Below are 12,165 nucleotides of genomic sequence, written 5' to 3'. Positions count from 1 at the left end.
TCAAACGATAGAATCAACTGCTTAAGTAGAAACCAGCATGGTAGTTACTGTCATAAAGTGCAGCTCTAACAGAAGGTGTGCCTGAGATGCCCCTTCCAGTAATACACAGAATTTTGATTGAGGGCCCAGCCGATGGGTTGGTGGATTTCTCCTCACATGCCACAGCAGCTTCCAAAGATAGTGGTGTGAGGAGCTGGCTGTGCAAGCAGAGCAAGATTTAAGGTGAGAAAACACACCTGTTAGGAGTGGGATTTGAACCCACGCCTCCATGAAGAGACCAGAAGGCTCAGCTTCACTGAAGATCAAGCTCTCTTGAGTCTGGCACCTTAGACCACTCGGCCATCCTGACAGCCAAAACATTGTGCAGGTCTGACTCTTCAGTCTGCACTTGTTGATGCTGCCGCTTGCAATGTTCCTATCAAAGTCACAGCTTTAAAGGCCCCACAATATAACATGGCCAAGAAAAAAAAAAAAAAAAGAACAAGAAACAAGGCACATGCACGACCACCGAGGGATGCAGATAACTTTTTATCGTCCTGCAATAGTAAAGCACATTTTACACAGGTCACAAGTTTTTAAAGGTCATTTCTGTCTAAGTGTGCATTGAGAGAGACTGAGGTTTTAGTGAGCAAACACAAAAGCTACTGCTGCCCAGTGTCGAACCGGGGACCTTTTGCATGTGAGGCAAATGTGATAACCACTACACTACAGAAACAAGCTTGCTGGCTTGACTGAAGGAGCACAGTTCCTCTCATATGTTTGCCCGATTTCCTCTATACTTGATCAGCAGTTGCTCAGAATGCGAGGGGTAAGTGTGAAAATTGCAGCGGTGTCAGCCAGCATGCATACACTCAGACGTCCTGAAAAGTCACAGCTGCGGGCAGAGACAGACAAATATCTGATGCCTAAATGCCAGGAACGCAAGCCTGTGAAATCATCACACAGGGTGCATTGAGAGCAAGCAGGAAGGAAGCCAAGGCATTGTAATCCATTTTTCGCCTGAGGCAAAAAATATGTTTTGCGCAACAATGCTTCGAGTGGAATGAGAAATGTTGAGGGGTTGTGTATTTTGAGCAGGATTTGATTGTTTTCCGCTAAAATGGGCTCGTCCGGGATTTGAACCCGGGACCTCTCACACCCGAAGCGAGAATCACACCCTTAGACCAACGAGCCTGGGGACAGAAGCGCTACGGCTCCCACCCTGCTCCGAGGGTTGGTGGCAGAGAGTGGGAGACTACATCCCAAAGCAAGAAACGACACATGGTGCTCTCTTCTGCAGTATGACTAGAGTCATTTGCATGGTCGTCATCGAACATGACATAAAAAGCCTCTATCCTTTAGACATTTTGTATCAGATTTACAAGAAAATGACTGAGCGCGACGCTGTGCCAAATTTGCAAGCCCCACGCTCCGTCATTTTCAAAATGCAGGGAAGCGCCGTATTTAGTAGAATACAGCGCACCCCTGTGCTTCCCCCTGCGCCAGCTCTAAATTAGCTGCTGATCGCCAACGCAGCCGTTCTTGCACCATGGTACAAGGATGACTGCGTTGAGGGGGAAATTGTTTTTGTGCAGGAAGGGACACCTTCCTGGCCAAAAGAAAAATCTTCAATGGTGATTTGCACTTACTTCTATGTGTGCTGCAGAATGCAGCACACATAGAAAGAGAAAAAACAAGGAGAAATGAAAACATTTCTCCTCAGTGCGCCACTCTAACGATACCCCTGGGATGGCGTTGGATTTTGGCGCTGACGCAGATTTACGACAACTCCTAAATCTGGAGCAGCATTAAAATGCTATGGTGTTGCTGTGGCACACTCACAGCAACACCCATTGCACGCCCCTTCCAGGGAAAGCGCTGAATGCTAAGGTGCCGTATTTACAAGGTGGTGTTAAGCCACAAAAAGTGGCTGAACGCCATCTTGTAAATACCGCGCAGTGCATAGTGCCACCGGGGCGTCACTAAAAGTGATGCTCCGTTGGCAATTGGGCCTTGTAAGTCTGGCACCTTATTTGCTCAAGGTGTGTGTTCTTGGAGAGGGCAGGAAAGCTATTTTCGCTCTCATACCTTCCTTCCTTGGCTGGCTTGAATGCGGTAGGCTCAGGCTTCAATGCAAAGGTCAAACAGTGAGCAACTGACTGACGTAAGCTGGCGCAACTCCTCTTGGTGAGCTGTGACAGATGCCCCAGGAGCGTAGTACCTCACGATGGTGAGGGATAGACACAGTTTCTTTTATCTCAGCTTGCCTGTCAGCTGAGTCAGGAAATGCAAATACTGGGAAAAAGCCCAGCGACTTGCTGTATTTGCTTGGCTTCGAACCAGGGACCTTTTGCATGTGAGGTGCGCATGATAACCACTACACTACACAAACAGACACACTTGCCAGCTTGCTTCATGTGGCTATGCATTGTACTGGAACCACCACACTATGGAAACAGACACACCTGCTTGCTTTATGTGGCTCTGCATTGGACTGGGATGCAAGGACTGAGGGCTAATGTTCATGACGCTCAAAGCTGAGCCTTCCGGAACACGATCTCTTGCCTTGGAAGAAAGGAACTGGCATCACTTTCATTCCAAGAGGTGATTTCAGAACTGGACCCGAAATTACCATGGAGAAGCACTGTGCATTTAATGTTCCTATGAGCACTGCTACTCCAGCACAGAAAAGCAGTTGCAAAGAAATCTCGCATACCTTCATGATGCTGAACCGTCTCAACGCAGGTATAAAGCATGTATTGCATTGCAACATGACATCTTACAAGAGTGAAAAGCAGAAATACTCCTGTTTAAAACACAGACTGAACCTATAAAGGTAAGGGTTTGTCTGGGATTTGAACCAAGGCCCTCTCACACCCGAAGCGAGAATCTTACCCCTATACCAACTAGACTGCTGCTGCAGAGGCATTTGAAACATCTTCTGAAGCGTCTTTCAGAAAAGCAGGGCCATTCAGAGTCTCTCTCTCTAAGCGTGCCATAGCAATTGATGTTTTCTGTCAAGGATTTTTTGTTTGTCTCTAACAAGGAAAGAGGTAGTCAAGATGCCCTGTGCCAGTGAGCTGAACTAGGGCACTGATGTGAAAAGCAGACCCTTTCTGGTAGTTGTAACCCTCTGCAAGTCCTGGACCCTTGCACCTTAGACCTCCAGACCAGAAGCACTGAAGGGCCTGCTAGCTCTTGAGCCAGAGAAGCATGCCTCTTGGATTCAAGCACACTTGCTCGATCAGGCGAGATTTATAGTAGTGGCTCATAGGCCTGAAACACTCACCTGGGAGACGCGGGGTGGCTGATTTCCCGGAATGGCCCTTGATGGGGAAATCACCTCCTTTCCCCCGCCTCATTTCAGAATTGTGTGCAAGTCGCAAGACAGTGTTCAGGGGTTCATGGGTACTGCCTACTCCCAGCTGCCTCTCTGTCTTCTTCATGTAAATTGCAAGTCACGTGGAGGCACCATTGCCAATATGCTCCGCCCACCTAACCAAGAAACCCAGTTTGAGCTTGTCTTCCTGTGTTGTTGCAGGGGCAGTGTCTTCTTTGCCCAAAAGGTGGCAAGAGAGACTCACTTCAAACGATAGAATCAACTGCTTAAGTAGAAACCAGCATGGCAGTTACTGTCATAAAGTGCAGCTCTAACAGAAGGTGTGCCTGAGATGCCCCTTCCAGTAATACACAGAATTTTGATTGAGGGCCCAGCTGATGGGTTGGTGGATTTCTCCTCACATGCCACAGCAGCTTCCAAAGATAGTGGTGTGAGGAGCTGGCTGTGCAAGCAGAGCAAGATTTAAGGGAAGAAAACACACCTGTTAGGAGTGGGATTTGAACCCACGCCTCCATGAAGAGACCAGAAGGCTCAGTTTCACTAAAGATCAAGCTCTCTTGAGTCTGGCACTTTAGACCACTCGGCCATCCTGACAGCCAAAACATTGTCCAGGTCTGACTCTTCAGTCTGCACTTGTTGATGCTGCTGCTTGCAATGTTCCTATCAAAGTCACAGCTTTAAAGGCCCCACAATATAACATGGCCAAGAAAAAGAAAAAAAAACAACAAGAAACAAGGCACATGCACGACCACCGAGGGATGCAGATAACTTTTTATCGTCCTGCAATAGTAAAGCACATTTTACACAGGTCACAAGTTTTTAAAGGTCATTTCTGTCTAAGTGTGCATTGAGAGAGACTGAGGTTTTAGTGAGCAAACACAAAAGCTACTGCTGCCCAGTGTCGAACCGGGGACCTTTTGCGTGTGAGGCAAATGTGATAACCACTACACTACAGAAACAAGCTTGCTGGCTTGACTGAAGGAGCACAGTTCCTCTCATATGTTTGCTCGATTTCCTCTATACTTGATCAGCAGTTGCTCAGAATGCGAGGGGTAAGTGTGAAAATTGCAGCGGTGTCAGCCAGCATGCATACACTCAGGCGTCCTGAAAAGTCACAGCTGCGGGCAGAGACAGACAAATATCTGATGCCTAAATGCCAGGAACGCAAGCCTGTGAAATCATCACACAGGGAGCACTGAGAGCAAGCAGGAAGGAAGCCAAGGCATTGTAATCCATTTTTCGCCTGAGGCAAAAAATATGTTTTGCGCAACAATGCTTCGAGTGGAATGAGAGATATTGAGGGGTTGTGTATTTTGAGCAGGATTTGATTGTTTTCCGCTAAAATGGGCTCGTCCGGGATTTGAACCTGGGACCTCTCGCACCTGAAGCGAGAATCATACCCCTAGACCAACGAGCCTGGGGACAGAAGCGCTACTGCTCCCACCCTGCTCCGAGGGTTGGTGGCAGAGAGTGGGAGACTACATCCCAAAGCAAGAAACGCCACATGGTGCTCTCTTCTGCAGTATGACTAGAGTCATTTGCATGGTCGTCATCGAACATGACATAAAAAGCCTCTATCCTTTAGACATTTTGTCCCAGATTTACAAGAAAATGACTGAGCGCGACGCTGTGCCAAATTTGCAAGCCCCACGCTCCGTCATTTTCAAAATGCAGGGAAGCGCCGTATTTAGTAGAATACAGCGCACACCTGTGCTTCCCCCTGCGCCAGCTCTAAATTAGCTGCTGAGCGCCAACGCAGCCGTTCTTGCACCATGGTACAAGGATGACTGCGTTGAGGGGGAAATTGTTTTTGTGCAGGAAGGGACACCTTCCTGGCCAAAAGAAAAATCTTCAATGGTGATTTGCTTTTACTTCTATGTGTGCTGCAGAATGCAGCACACATAGAAAGAGAAAAAACGAGGAGAAATGAAAACATTTCTCCTCAGTGCGCCACTCTAACGATACCCCTGGGATGGCGTTGGATTTTGGCGCTGACTCAGATTTACGACAACTCCTAAATCTGGAGCAGCATTAAAATGCTATGGTGTTGCTGTGGCACACTCACAGCAACACCCATTGCACGCCCCTTCCAGGAAAAAGCGCTGAATGCTAAGGTGCCGTATTTACAAGGTGGTGATAAGCCACAAAAAGTGGCTGAACGCCATCTTGTAAATACCGCGCAGTGCATAGTGCCACCGGGGCGTCACTAAAAGTGATGCTCCGTTGGCAATTGGGCCTTGTAAGTCTGGCACCTTATTTGCTCAAGGTGTGTGTTCTTGGTGAGGGCAGGAAAGCTATTTTCGCTCTCATACCTTCCTTCCTTGGCTGGCTTGAATGCGGTAGGCTGAGGCTTCAATGCAAAGGTCAAACAGTGAGCAACTGACTGACGTAAGCTGGCGCAACTCCTCTTGGTGAGCTGTGACAGATGCCCCAGGAGCGTAGTACCTCACGATGGTGAGGGATAGACACAGTCTCTTTTATCTCAGCTTGCCTGTCAGCTGAGTCAGGAAATGCAAATACTGGGAAAAAGCCCAGCGACTTGCTGAATTTGCTTGGCTTCGAACCAGGGACCTTTTGCATGTGAGGTGCGCATGATAACCACTACACTACACAAACAGACACACTTGCCGGCTTGCTTCATGTGGCTATGCATTGTACTGGAACCACCACACTATGGAAACAGACACACCTGCTTGCTTTATGTGGCTCTGCATTGGACTGGGATGCAAGGACTGAGGGCTAATGTTCATGACGCTCAAAGCTGAGCCTTCCGGAACACGATCTCTTGCCTTGGAAGAAAGGAACTGGCATCACTTTCATTCCAAGAGGTGATTTCAGAACTGGACCCGAAATTACCATGGAGAAGTACTGTGCATTTAATGTTCCTATGAGCACTGCTGCTCCAGCACAGAAAAGCAGTTGCAAAGAAATCTTGCATACCTTCATGATGCTGAACCGTCTCAACGCAGGTATAAAGCATGTATTGCATTGCAACATGACATCTTACAAGAGTGAAAAGCAGAAATACTCCTGTTTAAAACACAGACTGAACCTATAAAGGTAAGGGTTTGTCTGGGATTTGAACCAAGGTCCTCTCACACCCGAAGCGAGAATCATACCCCTATACCAACTAGACAGCTGCTGCAGAGGCATTTGAAACATCTTCTGAAGCGTCTTTCAGAAAAGCAGGGCCATTCGGAGGCTCTCTCTCTAAACGTGCCAAAGCAATTGATGTTTTCTGTCAAGGATTTTTTGTTTGTCTCTAGCAAGGAAAGAGGTAGTCAAGATGCCCTGTGCCAGTGAGCTGAACTAGGGCACTGATGTGAAAAGCAGACCCTTTCTGGTAGTTGTAACCCTCTGCAAGTCCTGGACGCTTGCAACTTAGACTTTCAGACCAGAAGCAGTGAAGGGCCTGCTAGCTCTTGAGCCAGAGAAGCATGCCTCTTGGATTCAAGCACACTTGCTCGATCAGGCGAGATTTATAGTAGTGGCTCATAGTCCTGAAACACTCACCTGGGAGACGCGGGGTGGCTGATTTCCCGGAATGGCCCTTGATGGGGAAATCACCTCCTTTCCCCCGCCTCATTTCAGAATTGTGTGCAAGTCGCAAGACAGTGTTCAGGGGTTCATGGGTACTGCCTACTCCCAGCTGCCTCTCTGTCTTCTTCATGTAAATTGCAAGTCACGAGGAGGCACCATTGCCAATATGCTCCGCCCACCTAACCAAGAAACCCAGTTTGAGCTTGTCTGCCTGTGTTGTTGCAGGGGCAGTGTCTTCTTTGCCCAAAAGGTGGCAGGAGAGACTCACTTCAAACGATAGAATCAACTGCTTAAGTAGAAACCAGCATGGTAGTTACTGTCATAAAGTGCAGCTCTAACAGAAGGTGTGCCTGAGATGCCCCTTCCAGTAATACACAGAATTTTGATTGAGGGCCCAGCCGATGGGTTGGTGGATTTCTCCTCACATGCCACAGCAGCTTCCAAAGATAGTGGTGTGAGGAGCTGGCTGTGCAAGCAGAGCAAGATTTAAGGGAAGAAAACACACCTGTTAGGAGTGGGATTTGAACCCACACCTCCATGAAGAGACCAGAAGGCTCAGCTTCACTGAAGATCAAGCTCTCTTGAGTCTGGCACCTTAGACCACTCGGCCATCCTGACAGCCAAAACATTGTGCAGGTCTGACTCTTCAGTCTGCACTTGTTGATGCTGCCGCTTGCAATGTTCCTATCAAAGTCATAGCTTTAAAGGCCCCACAATATAACATGGCCAAGAAAAAAAAAAAAACAGAACAAGAAACAAGGCACATGCACGACCACCGAGGGATGCAGAAAACTTTTTATCATCCTGCAATAGTAAAGCACATTTTACACAGGTCACAAGTTTTTAAAGGTCATTTCTGTCTAAGTGTGCATTGAGAGAGACTGAGGTTTTAGTGAGCAAACACAAAAGCTACTGCTGCCCAGTGTCGACCCGGGGACCTTTTGCGTGTGAGGCAAATGTGATAACCACTACACTACAGAAACAAGCTTGCGGGCTTGACTGAAGGAGCACAGTTCCCCTCATATGTTTGCCCGATTTCCTCTATACTTGATCAGCAGTTGCTCAGAATGCGAGGGGTAAGTGTGAAAATTGCAGCGGTGTCAGCCAGCATGCATACACTCAGACGTCCTGAAAAGTCACAGCTGCGGGCAGAGACAGACAAATATCTGATGCCTAAATGCCAGGAACGCAAGCCTGTGAAATCATCACACAGGGCGCACTGAGAGAAAGCAGGAAGGAAGCCAAGGCATTGTAATCCATTTTTCGCCTGAGGCAAAAAATATGTTTTGCGCAACAATGCTTCGAGTGGAATGAGAAATGTTGAGGGGTTGTGTATTTTGAGCAGGATTTGATTGTTTTCCGCTAAAATGGCCTCGTCCTGGATTTGAACCCGGGACATCTCGCACCCGAAGCGAGAATCATACCCCTAGACCAACGAGCCTGGGCACAGAAGCGCTACGGCTCCCACCCTGCTCCGAGGGTTGGTGGCAGAGAGTGGGACACTACATCCCAAAGCACGAAACGCCACATGGTGCTCTCTTCTGCAGTATGACTAGAGTCATTTGCATGGTCGTCATCGAACATGACATAAAAAGCCTCTATCCTTTACACATTTTGTCCCAGATTTACAAGAAAATGACTGAGCGCGACGCTGTGCCAAATTTGCAAGCCCCACGCTCCGTCATTTTCAAAATGCAGGGAAGCGCCGTATTTAGTAGAATACAGCGCACCCCTATGCTTCCCCCTGCGCCAGCTCTAAATTAGCTGCTGAGCGCCAACGCAGCCGTTCTTGCACCATGGAACAAGGATGACTGCGTTGAGGGGGAAATTGTTTTTGTGCAAGAAGGGACACCTTCCTGGCCAAAAGAAAAATCTTCAATGGTGATTTGCTCTTACTTCTATGTGTGCTGCAGAATGCAGCACACATAGAAAGAGAAAAAACGAGGAGAAATGAAAACATTTCTCCTCAGTGCGCCACTCTAACGATACCCCCGGGATGGCGTTGGATTTTGGCGCTGACGCAGATTTACGACAACTCCTAAATCTGGAGCAGCATCAAAATGCTATGGTGTTGCTGTGGCACACTCACAGCAACACCCATTGCACGCCCCTTCCAGGGAAAGTGCTGCGTGCTAAGGTGCCGTATTTACAAGGTGGTGTTAAGCCACAAAAAGTGGCTGAACGCCATCTTGTAAATACCGCGCAGTGCATAGTGCCACCGGGGCTTCACTAAAAGTGATGCTCCGTTGGCGATTGGGCCTTGTAAGTCTGGCACCTTATTTGCTCAAGGTGTGTGTTCTTGGTGAGGGCAGGAAAGCTTTTTTCGCTCTCATACCTTCCTTCCTTGGCTGGCTTGAATGCAGTAGGCTCAGGCTTCAATGCAAAGGTCAAACAGTGAGCAACTGACTGACGTAAGCTGCGCAACTCCTCTTGGTGAGCTGTGACAGATGCCCCAGGAGCGTAGTACCTCACGATGGTGAGGGATAGACACAGTCTCTTTTATCTCAGCTTGCCTGTCAGCTGAGTCAGGAAATGCAAATACTGGGAAAAAGCCCAGTGACTTGCTGTTTTTGCTTGGTTTCGAACCAGGGACCTTTCGCATGTGAGGTGCGCATGATAACCACTACACTACACAAACAGACACACTTGCCGGCTTGCTTCATGTGGCTATGCATTGTACTGGAACCACCACACTATGGAAACAGACACACCTGCTTGCTTTATGTGGCTCTGCATTGGACTGGGATGCAGGGACTGAGGGCCAATGTTCATGACGCTCAAAGCTGAGCCTTCCGGAACACGATCTCTTGCCTTGGAAGAAAGGAACTGGCATCACTTTCATTCCAAGAGGTGATTTCAGAACTGGACCCGAAATTACCATGGAGAAGCACTGTGCATTTAATGTTCCTATGAGCACTGCTGCTCCAGCACAGAAAAGCAGTTGCAAAGAAATCTTGCATACCTTCATGATGCTGAACCGTCTCAACGCAGGTATAAAGCATGTATTGCATTGCAACATGACAACTTACAAGAGTGAAAAGCAGAAATACTCCTGTTTAAAACACAAACTGAACCTATAAAGGTAAGGGTTTGTCTGGGATTTGAACCAAGGTCCTCTCACACCCGAAGCGAGAATCATACCCCTATACCAACTAGACTGCTGCTGCAGAGGCATTTGAAGCATCTTCTGAAGCGTCTTTCAGAAAAGCAGGGCCATTCGGAGGCTCTCTCTCTAAGCGTGCCATAGCAATTGATGTTTTCTGTCAAGGATTTTTTGTTTGTCTCTAGCAAGGAAAGAGGTAGTCAAGATGCCCTGTGCCAGTGAGCTGAACTAGGGCACTGATGTGAAAAGCAGACCCTTTCTGGTAGTTGTAACCCTCTGCAAGTCCTGGACCCTTGCACCTTAGACTTCCAGACCAGAAGCACTGAAGGGCCTGCTAGCTCTTGAGCCAGAGAAGCATGCCTCTTGGATTCAAGCACACTTGCTCGCTCAGGCGAGATCAGGCGAGATTTATAGTAGTGGCTCATAGGCCTGAAACACTCACCTGGGAGACGCGGGGTGGCTGATTTCCCGGAATGGCCCTTGATGGGGAAATCACCTCCTTTCCCCCGCCTCATTTCAGAATTGTGTGCAAGTCGCAAGACAGTGTTCAGGGGTTCATGGGTACTGCCTACTCCCAGCTGCCTCTCTGTCTTCTTCATGTAAATTGCAAGTCACGAGGAGGCACGTTGCCAATATGCTCCGCCCACCTAACCAAGAAACCCAGTTTGAGCTTGTCTGCCTGTGTTGTTGCAGGGGCAGTGTCTTCTTTGCCCAAAAGGTGGCAGGAGAGACTCACTTCAAACAATAGAATCAACTGCTTAAGTAGAAACCAGCATGGTAGTTACTGTCATAAAGTGCAGCTCTAACAGAAGGTGTGCCTGAGATGCCCCTTCCAGTAATACACAGAATTTTGATTGAGGGCCCAGCCGATGGGTTTGTGGATTTCTCCTCACATGCCACAGCAGCTTCCAAAGATAGTGGTGTGAGGAGCTGGCTGTGCAAGCAGAGCAAGATTTAAGGGAAGAAAACACACCTGTTAGGAGTGGGATTTGAACCCACGCCTCAATGAAGAAACCAGAAGGCTCAGCTTCACTGAAGATCAAGCTCTCTTGAGTCTGGCACCTTAGACCACTCGGCCATCCTGACAGCCAAAACATTATGCAGGTCTGACTCTTCAGTCTGCACTTGTTGATGCTGCCGCTTGCAATGTTCCTATCAAAGTCACAGCTTTAAAGGCCCCACAATATAACATGGCCAAGAAAAAAAAAAAAAACAGAACAAGAAACAAGGCACATGCACGACCACCGAGGGATGCAGATAACTTTTTATCGTCCTGCAATAGTAAAGCACATTTTACACAGGTCACAAGTTTTTAAAGGTCATTTCTGTCTAAGTGTGCATTGAGAGAGACTGAGGTTTTAGTGAGCAAACACAAAAGCTACTGCTGTCCAGTGTCGAACCGGGGATCTTTTGCGTGTGAGGCAAATGTGATAACCACTACACTACAGAAACAAGCTTGCTGGCTTGACTGAAGGAGCACAGTTCCCCTCATATGTTTGCCCGATTTCCTCTATACTTGATCAGCAGTTGCTCAGAATGCGAGGGGTAAGTGTGAAAATTGCAGCGGTGTCAGCCAGCATGCATACACTCAGACGTCCTGAAAAGTCACAGCTGCGGGCAGAGACAGACAAATATCTGATGCCTAAATGCCAGGAACGCAAGCCTGTGAAATCATCACACAGGGCGCACTGAGAGCAAGCAGGAAGGAAGCCAAGGCATTGTAATCCATTTTTCGCCTGAGGCAAAAAATATGTTTTGCGCAACAATGCTTCGAGTGGAATGAGAAATGTTGAGGGGTTGTGTATTTTGAGCAGGATTTGATTGTTTTCCGCTAAAATGGGCTCGTCCGGGATTTGAACCCGGGACCTCTTGCACCCGAAGCAAGAATCATACCCCTAGACCAACGAGCCTGGGCACAGCAGCGATATGGCTCCCACCCTGCTCCGAGGGTTGGTGGCAGAGAGTGGGAGACTACATCCCAAAGCAAGAAACGCCACATGGTGCTCTCTTCTTCAGTATGACTAGAGTCATTTGCATGGTCGTCATCGAACATGACATAAAAAGCCTCTATCCTTTAGACATTTTGTCCCAGATTTACAAGAAAATGACTGAGCGCGACGCTGTGCCAAATTTGCAAGCCCCACGCTCCGTCATTTTCAAAATGCAGGGAAGCGCCGTATTTAGTAGAATACAGCGCACCCCT

The 12,165-nt window shown here is 48.0% G+C and overlaps 2 non-coding genes across 2 annotated transcripts; both read right to left on the bottom strand.

The window, feature by feature from the left end:
• Window positions 1–1,101: 1,101 nt before the first annotated feature.
• TRNAP-CGG (transfer RNA proline (anticodon CGG)) lies at window positions 1,102–1,173 on the bottom strand. The gene has a single exon. It is a non-coding gene; the product is annotated as a tRNA-Pro (tRNA).
• A 10,627-nt stretch (window positions 1,174–11,800) lies between these two features.
• TRNAP-CGG (transfer RNA proline (anticodon CGG)) lies at window positions 11,801–11,872 on the bottom strand. The gene has a single exon. It is a non-coding gene; the product is annotated as a tRNA-Pro (tRNA).
• Between the last annotated feature and the right edge of the window lie 293 nt (window positions 11,873–12,165).

This window comes from Pleurodeles waltl, unplaced genomic scaffold, assembly GCF_031143425.1.
Source record: "Pleurodeles waltl isolate 20211129_DDA unplaced genomic scaffold, aPleWal1.hap1.20221129 scaffold_91, whole genome shotgun sequence".
NCBI classification, from domain to species: Eukaryota; Metazoa; Chordata; class Amphibia; order Caudata; family Salamandridae; genus Pleurodeles; species Pleurodeles waltl.
This window is presented reverse-complemented; position numbering and strand designations above follow the sequence as displayed.